Genomic DNA, 14969 nt, shown 5'->3' on the forward strand with positions numbered 1-14969 from the left:
CTTAGCTCTTAAATATAGGCCTTTTAAATACTCAGCTAAAAAAAATAAATGTATAAGATTTTCACTTTGTGGCGCACGGTAGATTAGTGGTTCGCACGTTCGCCTCATACCTCCAGGGTCGGGGGTTCGATTCCCGGTGCTGCCCTGTGTGTGTGTGGAGTTTGCATGTTCTCCCCGTGCTGCGGGGGTTTCCTCCTCCAGTCCAAAGACATGCACGGTAATCTGACTGGCGTGTCCAAAGTGTCCGTAGTGTATGAATGTGTATGTGATTGTGCCCTGTGATGGACTGGCACCCCGTCCAGGGTGTACCCCGCCTTGTACCCGATGATCCCTGGGACAGGCTCCAGGTTCCCCGTGACCCTGTAGGATAAGCGCTATAGAAAATGGACGGATGGATTTGAGCTTTTTCCCAGCTTCTTGTATTTTCTTATAAGTGAAAATATCTTGAATATAGTCAAATCTATTTGGTGTTTCATATTATATAATTAAACCAAATAAAAGCTTCTTCAACCTATTTTAGACATGTTTGTGTCTTGAGTTTGGAATGAGTGTTGTTCTATTGGCAGATCATTTTTAGCGTATTTTACAGCATGAGAATATTTAAAGCTTGAAATTAGTAACAATACCTAGAAATATCTAGTTTAATAATCTTACAGTATATTTGTTGTATGGTGATCGTATAAGAGGAAATACTCGATACATTCGACTCTATTTAAGATATATTTTTTTGCGCTGTTTGTGCCCAGTCCAGACAAAAACAATCCTACATTCTAAAATAATTTCCTGTTTTCGCGACACCAGATGCTGGAGAGTAGAAAGTTTCCATCCATCCATCCATCTTCTATACCGCTTACTCCTTTTCAGGGTCACGGGGAACCTGGAGCCTATCCCAGGGAGCATCGGGCACAAGGCGGGGTACACCCTGGACGCGGTGTAGAACGTTTCTCCTCGCTTAATCTTAATCTTTCGAAAGAAGGAAGAGGTTAAGCCTTTGTACCAATGATCAGGTGCTTGTGAGTTCAAATCCCAACTCCACCAAGCTACCACTGTTGGGTTCTTGAGCAAGACCCTTACCCATAAACAGGCTCAAGTTTGGGGTTTTTAATAAAGTTGAACATTATGGCAATATGTCACAGTACTCAATGAAGTTTATTTATACGTTATGCGTAATAGGGGGAGAACATATAGTTGTGCAGTAGCAATTGTGATTCTTAGTTCATAAATCAATCAAACATAAACGACGTCACCCGAATGACCTAATTCGAATATCATGCCTCTGTTCTTTCTGTCTGACTTGAAGGTGAGAGGACGGGGTCCCTATAGAATAGAGTGCAGGAGTCCTTATCTTTGTTGACCGCCACCTCTTGTGCCTGAAAGGCCAGTAAGCATTGACAGGGAGAAATCCGTAATCTCCTAGTCGACTCCCCGGCTTTTGTTCAAAGGCCACAAAGATGAACCCAGTGGAATAATGATCAAAGTTGTTTTCTAGATGGAAATTGCCGGTGTGTACATACACATGCATACAGCGTCTTTTCCACAAAGCGACAGGTCTATAATCCAAGGAGTTGATAACTACAGCATGTTTATTTCCCCTGATGCTTGTGGAGTCATGGTGCTATCTGCTTTATATGATGTCATAGCATCCTGCTTTGAGTTCTCCGGTCAAGTGGCTCGCCGTCCTCTCTGGGGCGGCATATGACTCGGCAGGCTTTATCGCTCCCGACACTTGTTAGTGCTAGCTTTTATGAGTTTTAAATGGACTCTTTACATCGGTAGGTCGGCAGTGTCGAACGCCGCCGTTCGAGACAGTCTTTGCAGCCTGTGCGTCCACTGTTTACCAACCGCACTAAATGAAATCTGTAGAGGTTTTACTAGGCGTTAAGTATAAAAGCCTACTGGAAACAGCTGAGGCTGGAGTGAAGTATGCATACATGTTTGGACTGGTACATTTGAGCTGGAAAAAAAAAACCCCAAACATTTATTATCAGGAAGAAGAATAATCATAAAAAGCGCAGCTTTAGCTTTACATAGTAGAGTATGATTTGATTATTTGTGGTGTGTGACTTCCTGGGGGTTTTTTTTTGGGATGAAATGGACCCAACTAATGGGTTAAAATGTTCAGTTAATTCCAGTTTATCTAAATGAACCCGGTTTAATAAGCTTGCACTAACTGGCATGTAGAGTATGCTATGTGTGTGTCCAGAACCACACGAATGTACAGTATGTAGGCGAAATTGCCAGAAAGGATCTATTGAGATGTCTGAATCTGAACTGAAACCGAAGCTTTCAAATATATGTCAAAAGCGATACAATATAAACGTGTTAAAGGTTCATTAAAGCAAAAAAAATAAATAATAAAAAAGACTTTTCCTAGTGTAGTTTCGTGCAGTTGAGTGTAGATTTGGCTTTGACTATTTCACAGCTCATTAATCTGCTTTCTTTACCATCTGGCTTGCTGTTTTTATTCCATTATCCAGTGTTGACTAGTTGCCAGCTCGCAATAGCGATGACTAGTGAATGCGTTAGTCAACTCACCTGTGCAACCCCTAATACATGCGCATGCATATGTACAAATAATTGTTTCCCACTAGAATATAAAGCTTGTTTGTTTGCATGTTCTCCCCATGCTTCAGGGGTTTCTCCGGGTACTCCGGTTTCCTCCCCGAGTCCAAAGACGTGCTGTAGGCTGATTGGCGTGTCCAAATTGTCCGTAGTCTGTGAATGGGTGTGATTGAGCCCTGCGATTGGTTGGCACCCAGTCCAGGGTGTCTCCTGCCTTGCACCCGAGTTTCCAGGGATAGGCTCCAGGCTCCTGTGTAGGATATGCAGTATGTGCACAATCCACAGAAGGTTAGGTCATATATACACCCATGCGGGACGACACATCATATTGAATTGTCATACAAAGAGAGAAAAAGCTCCAACGGGATTCTTTTTTATACGGTTTATAACGGTGTGCTAGAGCTCACAAAAGTAGGCACTCTTTGCTTACTGGATCTAATGAGAGGACCAGGGTTTGTGTGTCGCACTGCAGCGTATCAAAATCAGGTGATGTAGTCGAGATCTCGGCCGTTCCCTTTAGCTCATACCTCGATTCCACGAAGACAGAGACTCTGCTTCTCAAAAACTGCTAGCAAACGGTGCATTTTACAAAATAAAGCAATGAACGTAAAGCCCATTTGACATTTTGCACCGGGCGTGGGGCATGAATTTCTGTGCCGTTCGGTTTTGTAAATAATTTGTAAGCAATCAGTTCGTTAAAGCAATGAGTTTTTTCCTTCGTGCCCCATGATGGGATGACCATTGACTTTCATCACGTCTGGGCATCACCCGACATCACAGCATGCGCCTCTGCAATAGAATACAGCCTGAAATAAATCCTATTTCCGTTATCAAGTTCAAGTTCGAATTCACTTTATTGTCATTTGAACCGTATACAGCCGGTAGAGTACACCGTGAAACGAAACAGCGTTCCTCCAGGACCACGGTGCTACATAGTACAACGCTAACCACACGAGACGACACCGAACTACATAAGATCTACACATTTTGACATAAAGTGCACGTGCAGACGTGTGCTCACAGCACAGGACGGAACAATAACTACTTAAACAGGACAACAGACACAGTAAGTGACAGTGTACACACCAGTACACTGTCTGATATAACAGGTAGTGCGGGAGATAAGTGCCAAAGAGTAACAATATCATTTAAAAATGGTATAAATATAAACATAACATGCTATGACTTAGTATTCAGCAGATTAGCTTAAACCAGATATGGACATAGCAGTTATTGCAGCCAGGTAAAGTGTATAATAGTGACAAGAAATTGAATATGATATATATAAATATATATATATATATTTTTTTAATAAATATTTCACAAGATTATGAGCATACATTACAAAATATAGCATGGATGTTGTATTTTCTAGTGATTCTAGATAGAAACCACAGGGAAAGAAAAACTTAATAAGCTTTGATTAACACGGGGGTGTATTCGATGCCGTGCCATGGGTGTGAAATGGGCTCATGTGGTCTACCTTAAATAAATCTCCTAGGCTAATGAAAAGTATATTAGGTATATGTGTATAGGTAGAAATATTTCACGAGTCAAATGGCGTCTGCATGGAACTCCATAATAATGGTTGGTTGGGCAGGCTAAATGGCTAAAAAAGGATAAAGTGTCCTAACTCCCATGTACCAATACAATGCAAAAGCGTGCACAGTAATTGGCTTCAGACTGACAAGCAAATATTGAGTTCAGTGATGGTGAAATGCAAAAGAGAATCTAGGGGAGAAAGTTGTTGTGTTTTCTTGGACTGTGGGATTTCTGGGAATCAAACTCTTGCCCAATTTTGGCTCTAGTCCTCACCTCCAACTGTCGGTACCGAGAGCACTGGATTTATTTATTTATTTATTTATTTATTTATTTATGTGCACCAGATCGTTTGAATGACCTCCAAGTCATTTTCTCATGATTTTGAAGATCGCTAATAATAATAATAATAATAATAAAAAAACAAATCCACACTCCTGGCTCTACATAGAACGGGAAGAAACGGAAGGTGCATGAAAGGTGACACTATCTTTCTATAGTCTGATGCCATAATCTAACAGATGGCTGGCTATGAATGTGTTTTTCTGGTGTTGATTGTGCTAATATTCACTTATCCAAAACCAGCCTACGCTTATTCATCATTGAGATCCTAACAGAATCCCTCCTACTGTAGAGTGAAGGTTGCAATTGAAACTCTTTTGAAAGTACACAAATGTTCTTTATAAAGAACGCTTAGCCGCGCGAGCCGGACTGCTACTGTAGTTATCGCATCGGGTCACTAAAAGTAGCCTAGATCTAGATTCTCTTAACAGGAAGAAGGCTTTCATGGACGTCGTGAATGACCGACCTCGGATATTTCCTGTAGCCTGTCAGCAAATAAGTGAGGTTAAAAGGTTAAAACCCGCTGTTTCATACAGAACTTTCTAAGATGGGATACGGTTCGATCTACTACAATATCTCTATCCCACACTGTTAAAAGGGTGTTCTCTAATCAGAAACCTTGTACGTATTTATCGTAAGGTTGACGGTTCGATTCCCGGCCCACGTGACTCCACGTACCGTGGTGTCCTTGGGCGAGACACTGAACCCCGAGTCCTTGCACGGCAGCTCTGCTACCATTGGTGTGTGAGTGTGTGTGTGAGTGGGTGAACGAGAACCAGTGTAAAGCGCTTTGTAGAACCGCGAAGGTTGAAATCCTTGAATGTTTGCGTACACCGAACTAACTAAAAAAGTTCCTCGTACTTGCATGTAATGACGCCCTTCATTAAAAAAAAAAACTCCATAAAGGTTCAAGTGTACAGACAGCTGGGAGAATGAAATGAACGATGACGCTGAAGCCTGAAAGGCAGTAATGGAAGTTATTTTGACTCGCTTCTATGCCAGTACACACATTTAATAATATATAAATAATAAGCCAGTGCTAAATATCCCATCCGCTGAGGCGTTTGTTTACGGCTTATCCTCCGATTATACAGCGTTTTATCTGTCTTCATTTACAGGGTTGTATTGGCTTGCTTCATTGATTTTTGAAAAAAACAACGACATTCTTTAACACCAGTAATATTACATGATTCGTTTTCACACAGTTTTCTCGATGGTATTCTTATTCCTTGTCCGAGTGCGCTAGCGCGAGGGGGGGTTTTTTTTTTGAGAGGAACTCCGAAGCACTTCTATAAGTCACTCTGGATGAGGGTTCTTTTAAATGTTGTAATAAAAACAAGCCATTTCAACTCAGCAGTGCATCCCATACATAAAAGTGCAGTAATCCATGCAAATTATATGATTTGAAATCGATCGAGTCGAGGTTTACGTTAATTAGTGTTCTTATGCATAGATTTACACACACTCAGGAGCACGAGTGGACTACTACTATATATATATATATATATATATATATATATATATATATTTTTTTTTTTACAAAATGATGGGATTTTCATGAATAACAAAGTTCTCGTGTAAAAACGCTTGTACAAATGATTCGCGGAATAAACGCGTCTGTATCCAGCTTGATAAATAAGGCCCATTGTCTTTTAAAGAGAAATGGATATTACTGTTTATTATTTCCCATGCGCCGTCGTTTTCCACATAATTATGCCGTTATATAGAAGCGCAGACCTGACCTTTTACATAAGCATCATTAGCTCAAAAACCTCTCTAATGTAAAGCCCCTGTCACCGTGTACTGTACTTATGAGAACCACTGGGAGAACTGCTTTATGCATTAATGAACAGCAAGGTCAAAGTGCCTCGTCAGGTCTGGCTTAGCAAATGGAAAAGGAAGACAAGGCATCTATAAATAGACTTGTTCTTTGCCGCTATGTCATGGCACAATTAACGTCGGCCTTGTTTCGTTCTCAGCCATTAGCCCTGAACACAGGCTAAATCATGTGAAGTGTCATCACATTGTTCTGTCAATTTCTTCCCACAGCCAAGAAATGTCTATTATTATCCAAAATGGCTGTTGTATTGATCTGTCCAGTCATGGTGTCCAGGGGAACAGGATCTGGTCAAGCCACATACATTTCCTCGTTATTTTGATGACGTTCTATGGAACCCTGTAGTGAAATTTGATCCGAAGACCTTTACGCTAGCCATGTGACTGTATAAAGACGTTGGGAGCATGCTTGGCAGAGAGACATCCAGGGAAAGCCCTATAGTGAAATAAATAACGCTACCGGTGAGGCAGCTGATAAAGTGTGCCTGTGCCAGTGTGGATAGGTCTCGGTTTGAAAGATATAGCAAAAAAAAAAAAACCCAAACAAAACAAGGTCAAGTCTGATAATGGTCTGAGCAAAAGTCATTTTCCTGTCTGACGACAACCAAGTGGAATTCTACCTGCAGTCCCTGGCCGGTTTGTCATTTCAGTCTAATTTGGGCATGTTTTACATTGACTTGAATGCTTTTTCACTGTTTACAACTATGTAATGTGTGTGTGTATGCAAATGCAAGCTGTGACACCAACACTGTGTGGGTTGGAAGCCACTTCAAAATGGTTGTTTTTAGAGAAAGCAGATCCCATGGTGGCACATGTACTGCGCATTGCAGTATAGATCGGAGACATACTGTAGCCGGCGTCATGGCAAAGCAGTCGATCCGGGTCAACAGGTCCACACCTATTCATTTCTCCGCTTTCACGATCCATGTTTTTAAGTCAGGAAGTACATGACCAGGATCTTTATGAGCTAATGTTTTACAACACCTTTATGTGCCAGGAGAGAGCGATCAACTTCCCAACAGACATTGGGGACGATGAGGCATTTATAATCGCCGTTTGTGAACATTTTGCTCGATGCATGGCTCATCAACTTTATGCGTTTCCCAGCACGTCATCTGTAGGGCTTTAGGACTTTTTCGGAAAAAAGTCGGCGCCCTTAAACGGCTTTGCCCGGTCACATCGGAAAGCAGGAACTTCCCAAGAATTAAGTAGCATGGGTCTGTCTGCGTGTTTCACGAGTAAAAGATGTTCTGTTGGAAAGGTTTAGGGCAAATAACACAAGCGAAGTGTCTCTGGATCAATAAATTATGCGTTACCTGACTGACCAGAACGCAGGGGAGTTGAAAGAGCAGGGTATCGATTAGCAGGAGAGAATGTGTACACTTGATTTTTCTGGAGGGAAAAGCCATGGCAGCATCATGAGATCGACAGGCAGCTTAACCCTAATATCTCCGCTCAGACAGTAACGTCCTTCAGTGCATGCTAAAGCTAACTCTGAGTCTGATTAGGTGATGAAACATAGAGATTCAGAGCAAACAGCTTTGGGAAGGAAATGATAAGCCCGAGCTCTGAGTAATTATAGCTCTTATAAGCTCATGATGGCAAGTTACAGACAGATTTCAGGATCGTTAGTTTGGAATAATTCAGATGCCCAACTCCGATGTGTAAATACAGCCAGAATACCACCTTCAAAATTCTCAGGCAGTTTGGCATAGAAATAACACCCAGTTTCACCCACACATCTCCACTTGCAGAGGCTTTAGCGAGTGTGTGGGCTGACATATGTCTGGGCCGTTCCCACACATGCCACGGCTGTACTCGCTCACCCTGGTGTGATGGATTTATCAGTATCGGTGCTGAACTGCCAATACCGCATGACTACTTTTTAATTAAGATCATTAAAAATCTAATTTAAAAATCCCAGGACACTTATAGTAAAAAAGTAGGGGTATAACCCCTGCCGAAATTCCCCCATTGAACGTTCTCTATCATGGCCCCCTAATAATCTCCATCTCTGAACTGGCTACATCACTTTCCTCTCCTCTCCACTAATATCTGGTGTGTGATGGGCGTTCTGGCGCAATATGGCTGCCATCGCGTCATCCAGATGGATGCTACACACTAGTGGTGGTCGAGGAGTTTTCCCCAAATACTATGTAAAGTGCTTTGTGCGTCTGGAACAGCGCTATATAAATGTAGCTGTACCAGAAATGAATAATAAATCAGCTCCAAAAGCTTCCACGCTGGAAAACACCCCATTGACTTGTTGTCAGTGTGTAAACATCAGAGCTTGTTAGCTGTGTGATTGTTTTACTATTTGCTTCAGACACCTCTGGGGTGGTGGGGATTGTAACATCTGTGCCTTAGTGTTTTGTGTGTGCAACCGACACAAAAATAATATAAGCAATGAATAATCGGATGTAATTTGTTTTGCAGTCACGGTGACTGAAGTAGCTCGAGTGCTGTATGTGATTCAGGAGAAGACTGGAATTTCAAACACGTCGCTCTGATTCGTTAGCACGTGACTTGCATGACTTTTACTGCAGATATATTCAGTTACTGATCATTTATAATGAGTCTTTATTGGTCACGTGTACATTACAGCACGGTGAAATTCTTTTCTTCGCATATCCCAGCACGTTAGGAAGTTGGGGTCAGAGCGCAGGGTCAGGCGTGATACAGCGCCCCCTGGAGCAGAGAGGGTTTAGGGCCTTGCTCGAGGGCCCAACAGTGGTAGCTTGGCAGTGCTCGGGCTCGTACGCCTGATCAGTAACCCAGAGCCTTAACCGTCGAGCCACAACTGCCCCACCACTGCTTGTTCTTTCACCCGTATTGATCTTTGTATGCTAAATGGAGAAGTTTCTGCTCAAGGGCACTAACATCTGTTATCACACCAATGACCTCTTGGTTCCTAGCCAATTTCATTTAATATTTTGGGCTACAGTACAACCACAAGGTTGGTGAGTCATGCAGTACTGGGAAATTCAATGGTTAGATGTTAGCCATAAAAGATTTTTGGGAACATAGCACTCAGCACAAATGCAACCGTGCACGGCAAAAAAGGAATTTCAAGAAAGTTAAAAAAAGCCTTGTTTTTGGGAGATTACTCTCACTTTTTTTGTGTTCAAAGAAAAATAATCTTGTCTAAGTGTGTTAAAGTGCACCTATTACGGTTTTTCAAATATTCCCTTTCATGTAGTGTGTTATATCTCTAGCTGTTTGTGAATGTAAAAACGTCTGCAAAGTTAAAAAAAACCAAAGCGCGCGACAAACGGAGTTATCGACTCCCAAAAGAAGGAACCGATTCTGAACGGCTGAATCGAGTCGTTAGTGATTCCAGACTTTACTTCCTGTACTAACCTACGTTTAACCCATGTAACAAAAAACCCCACCTCTAGTCTTCATCGACCGCTCGCCGACAGCGGTAGACCAATCAGAGCAGAGCATGCTGTCTGAAGGGAGGAGTTTAGAACGAATCATTTAGAACGGATCATTTAACGAGTCGTTTGTGACACTGGGGGAAAAAATGTAACGCTGCAGTTTAAATTCTGAGCATTATTATTAAAGTGTGTTTTTGACCTCGGATGCATGTAAATTTATTATATGAGACCTTTAAAACAAAATTAGGCAGGTTCCAGAACAATAATAGGCACTTTAAAAGAATGTTCACGAATGTGAGTATAGTGTGAATTGTGAATATGAGTCCTGGCGTGAGCGAAGGGCATTCGTTATGATTACAGCAGCAGTTCTTGGGTGTAAATGTACAGGATGCATTTAAAGTATCCACTGATGCAAGGGTGAGTCTTGGATGTTAACTGTTTTTGCGAAGTGCGACTCTTTAGGATATGCCTTCAGTACTATAACACTGCTCTCTCACAGTGGGCTTTTTCACACCGATTCATCGCCTTATGTAGAGTCGTTAGGCAACACGGAAAATAGTTAGCTAACAAGACGAGCGAAGCTGTAAAAAAAAAAAAAAAAAAAAACGAGAAAAAGAAAAGAAAGAAAAAAAGGAACAATGACCGCAGCACAGCGTGATAAGATGTAATTAGCCCGATCTAGTTCGGATATTCTGAAGACACCAATTTTGTGTACAGGCTTATTAACTGTTCTTGGATTTGGTGGATCTATAATTAGCTGAGCATCTGTTGCCCCCGTCACAGAGCTTTGATGGTAAGTAGGCGATGTGTATGGTAAATTGCGCATTTATATAAAGCCCACGCTCTGTTTTTTAGAATCGTATAATGCGACCTTTTTGTCACTCTCCTTATTTACTCAGTGATGAAGTCTGGGCAAACGAAGAAAAAAAAAAACAACAAAACAGCATCAAACAGCCTGATTTGGTTAGTAAGTTAGAAAGATAAGCAGTGTCATGTGTCTGTCCGTCACATGAACATTAGCTGTAGTAATTGCATTAAAAACACACAGGCATGAAAGATATTGTTTAAGAAATGCGATGTGTTTGTCAAAACAGTGGGACATTTATAGCGATAATCTCTCCGCGCATTCAAAAGAAAGCCTGCTGCTAATATTTTCTGCTGTTTCTTTCTTTCTTTCTTTCTTTTTTTTTTTAACATATAGCATATGTCATTGTTATGCCCACGACTTCTGCGAATTCTCATATCCCATCATTCAAATATCATTTCTTTCTTCATATTTACGAAGCCTGTTTTTGAAACCCGACCGCATGTTTGGTTCCTTTGGCTTTTTCCACGTTCCCGATCCGTCGTCAGTGTTTGTGCTACGCGATATGAAAAGTGAATGAATATACAGTACTTGTCACAAGCTGGATGTCTGCTTTCTGTGTCAAACTCAGACAAATTTAAAAAAAAAAAAAAAAAAAAAAAAAAAAATGTCTCACTATCCTCCTCTATAGCCGTGGCATCGTGGCGTGTGGGGGGGGGGCGAGACGAAGACCTCTCCGAAAACGATTCTGTTTCATCCTCACAGCACACACGGTGCAAATCAAACCCTCCACAATAACCCGTCGTTCATTCTGTTTACATGAAACACACGAGCCTTGGTTTTATCAGCCTCCGCTGTGGGGAATCAATAGGGAATGCTCTTATTGAAAGGTTGTGAATGATGGGAATTCGTTCGTATTAATTCGGCCTAAGCTGCCGTCATACCGTCCTCCACTTTATTTATCCTTCCTCCCTATAGAGCAGCTGGTGCAGATACATTTCAGCTCTGACGTCTGTTGTTTGCCATTACTGCTCTCTTGAAATAAATTTGTGTACATAATTTTGGTGGGTGTAGCAGGGGAAAGCATAGAGAGACTGTGGAAGCACAGAGAGCAAAACGCTTCATTTATTCAAGACTGTCATCCATCCGTCCGTTTTCTACACCGCTTTTCCTACACAGGGTCAGGGGTGAGACTGGCGATTACCCCAGGGAACCCGCTGCACAAGGCTGGGGACACCCTGGATGGAGTGCCAACCAACCTCAATCACAGGGCACAATCGCACACACACACACATTCACACACTACAGACCAATTTAGAGATGCCAGTCAGCCTACAGCGCACGTCTTTGGACTGGGGGAGGAAACCGGAATACTCAAAGGAAACCCCCGAAGCACGGGGAGAACACGCAAACTCTACGCGCTCAGGGCGGAGACGGGAGTCGGACCCCCAAACCCCCAAACCCGGAGGTGTGAGGCAAACATGCTAACCACTAAGCCACTTATACTTCTATATTTTATTTGAAAATACTTTGTTCTGCTTAGATAATCACTCAGGCTTCTTCATAAAACCAATTTGCATAAACACAAACAAGCTCTTGGTGTAATAGTAATATAATAATATTTAATAGCATGTTATGCCTAGAGGAAAAACACTTTTCTTTTTTTTTAAAGGGCATAGAAGAGGAGTTCGGAGCCGTTTGTGGCCGGGTAAAAGAGGACAAAATGAAATGTCCGTTCTATAAAGTGAGCTCGAGGCAATGTAGACATTTTTCTGTCCATTAACACGTGTGGTAGCTTTGCAGTTTACTGTACAGAGAGGACAAGCATGTAGGCTGGTAAGCTTATATTCATTAATTCATGTGAGCAAGTCTGCATTTTAAATGATCGCTTGCTCAAACAAATCATTTGTAGCTATCCCATCGAGCTTCGCCGTCCTCCTAGTGGTGGCTTTTAGAAAAGCTTTGTAGCAGCATGCTCTGAGATGTGAATAAAATATTACTCCTACAGCCAGAACTTTTTTTTATTGGCTGTTTTTATTAGATTTTGATTAAAATGGCAGTAAATTGACTGCTGGTGAGCATGTGACGTGAAGTATTCCGAAACCGCCCGGGCTCGACTCCAAAGAATTCTCTTACGATGTGTGATTTTGGCCCGCAACTACATTTTATATATAGTGTAAACCCTGCTTAACACAAATACAGACTTCCAGTCAGACGGACTCACGCACCCGTGTACAAAGAGCAAAACAACATCTGTTGGTGTAACAGAGAGACATTCAGAGAGGTCAAGAACCAGACTGGGGAAAAAGCCACCAGGGCATTGAGGTCCTGATTCCAAAAACCAAGGTTACCATTTGATGCTCTCGTATATAAAAGCTGACGACAGTTTAATCACATTATGGTTAAAGCGGGTCAGAATTATCAGAAGCCAATGTAGAACACACACACACACACACACACACACACACACACGCACGTACGCACACATTGCTGTCATCCAGAGGCACTCAAAATGCTGATCTCTGCTTTGCTTTACCCAAAACTGGGACTGTTCTGTTGCCATGGTTTTGTTTTGACCGAATAGCAAAATTTCACTACAGCTGTTTTTTGCAGGTGCTTGTACTGTTTGCCTTCAAAGAGTCGCTTCTTAAATGTCAAATACAGTCTGTGCTCGAACCAGGGACACTTTTTCCTCGTTCTGCTTTTGTGATGTGAACGTTAACTGAAGCTCTTGACCTGCATTTTATACGTTGCATATAGTAATATACAATATCATTCACTGAACACTTTGATAGGAACACCTGTACCCCTGCTCATTTATGCAATTATCCATCAGCCAATCATGTGTCAGCAGTGCAGTGCATAAACTACAGGTCGAGAACGTCAGTTAATGTTCACATCAATTCAATTCAAAGCAGCTTTACAGAAATATATAAACACAGGGTAGAGATTTTAAGCGTGTGAGTTTATCCCTGTTGGGCGAGACGGTGGTGACGGTGGTGAGGAAAAACTCCCTGAGATGATACGAGGAAGAAACCTTGAGAGGAACCAGACAGAAGGGAACCCGTCCTCATCTGGGGAACGACGGATAGTGTGAGAGTAAAAGAAAGTTCATTATGGTTTTATATGAAGTCTGTTTGTTGAACTCGTCCACATGGAAAATCAGAATGTGTAACTTTGACCATGGCATGGATGTAGTCTGGTTTGAGTATTGAAGAAACTGCTGGCCTCCTGGGATTTTCACACACAAAAGTGTCTAGAGTTTACAACAAAACAAAAACATCCAGCGATCGGCGGTTCCGTGGCGGAAACGCCCTCTCGGTGAGAGAGGTCAGAGGACGTGGCCAAACTGGTTAGAGCTGACAGGATGTCTACAGTTATAGTCTCAGTCTACTAAGCCACTCTTTACAGCCGTAGTGAGCAGAAAAGCATCTCAGAAAACAGAACACGTCAAGCCTTAAAGCAGATGGACTACAACGGCACACCGGGTTCCACTTCTGTCAGCCCAGAACAGGAATCCGAAGCTACACTGGACATAGGTTCAACCAAACCGTATAGTTGAAGACTGCAACCCATGACAGCATGTATGAATGGAGTCTGAAGCATGTTTTAGATACAGGGCTTCATGATGGCATTTCAGCATGCAACATGGATGAGATGAAAGGACAGATATGATACGAGTCATTTCTGAAGGATTTGCTGTGCCAGAGGAAGCAGCGTATCTCTGAGACCGAGATGGCTGTGTGCAGAGACACGAAGCCCTCTATAGCTGATCAGCAACGTTGCCTGACCTGAATGCCACGTCCTTGCCATGTTTCACGCATTCTGACAGATGGGGAGAAGCTTGAATCTGCTTGGGATTCCTCTGGCATCTTCTGTCTCTCCCACATACACCAGACTTAAAACAAGCGGGTGTCAGAACTGTCAGAATTATTGTATGTTCTGTGCGAGAAAGAGAGAGCTATGAACCCTATTACCGAGTCCATAGTATCACCTGGATGAGTATGGCTAAAGAGTAAGGCTTATATAGCTAGCAGTATATTTAGGTCTGCTTACTGTATATTTATATGAAATATGTTGTGCTACATATTTGATTTCCTTTCGCATTATCAGGGAAAGCGTGACCCCGAAGGATCCTTATAGAAGATAGATGGATAGATTATCAGGGAGAGTATCACAGAAAGTCCCTTTTGGCATACTAACAGTTTATCGCAGTGATAAACAAGACCAGTTCCCCTCTTGTTTGATGGCAGTGCCAGTAAAAAAAAATATACGCACTAATAAGCAACTGACACAAGCCTACACGCTTGCATGTTGTGTGCCAACAAAACAGCAGCTCTCTGAAGGGAGCCATTACTTGTGCACGTCAATCTTTCACACTTAACCATAGATCCCAATTAGGGCATATCACAGAGGTCTGTTTTTATAAAAGCAGGATGAGGTTGGTGGTCAGACTGTGCTGCTTGCACCTCAACACTTTTTGATTTAAGGGGCAGCATCATTAA

The 14969-nt window shown here is 42.1% G+C and overlaps 1 protein-coding gene across 2 annotated transcripts in view; it reads left to right on the forward strand.

The window, feature by feature from the left end:
* fgf14 (fibroblast growth factor 14) overlaps window positions 1-14969 on the forward strand; it is a 142386-nt gene that overhangs the window by 111352 nt on the left and 16065 nt on the right. The window lies entirely within an intron of this gene.

Source organism: Ictalurus furcatus, chromosome 6 (assembly GCF_023375685.1).
Source record: "Ictalurus furcatus strain D&B chromosome 6, Billie_1.0, whole genome shotgun sequence".
NCBI classification, from domain to species: Eukaryota; Metazoa; Chordata; class Actinopteri; order Siluriformes; family Ictaluridae; genus Ictalurus; species Ictalurus furcatus.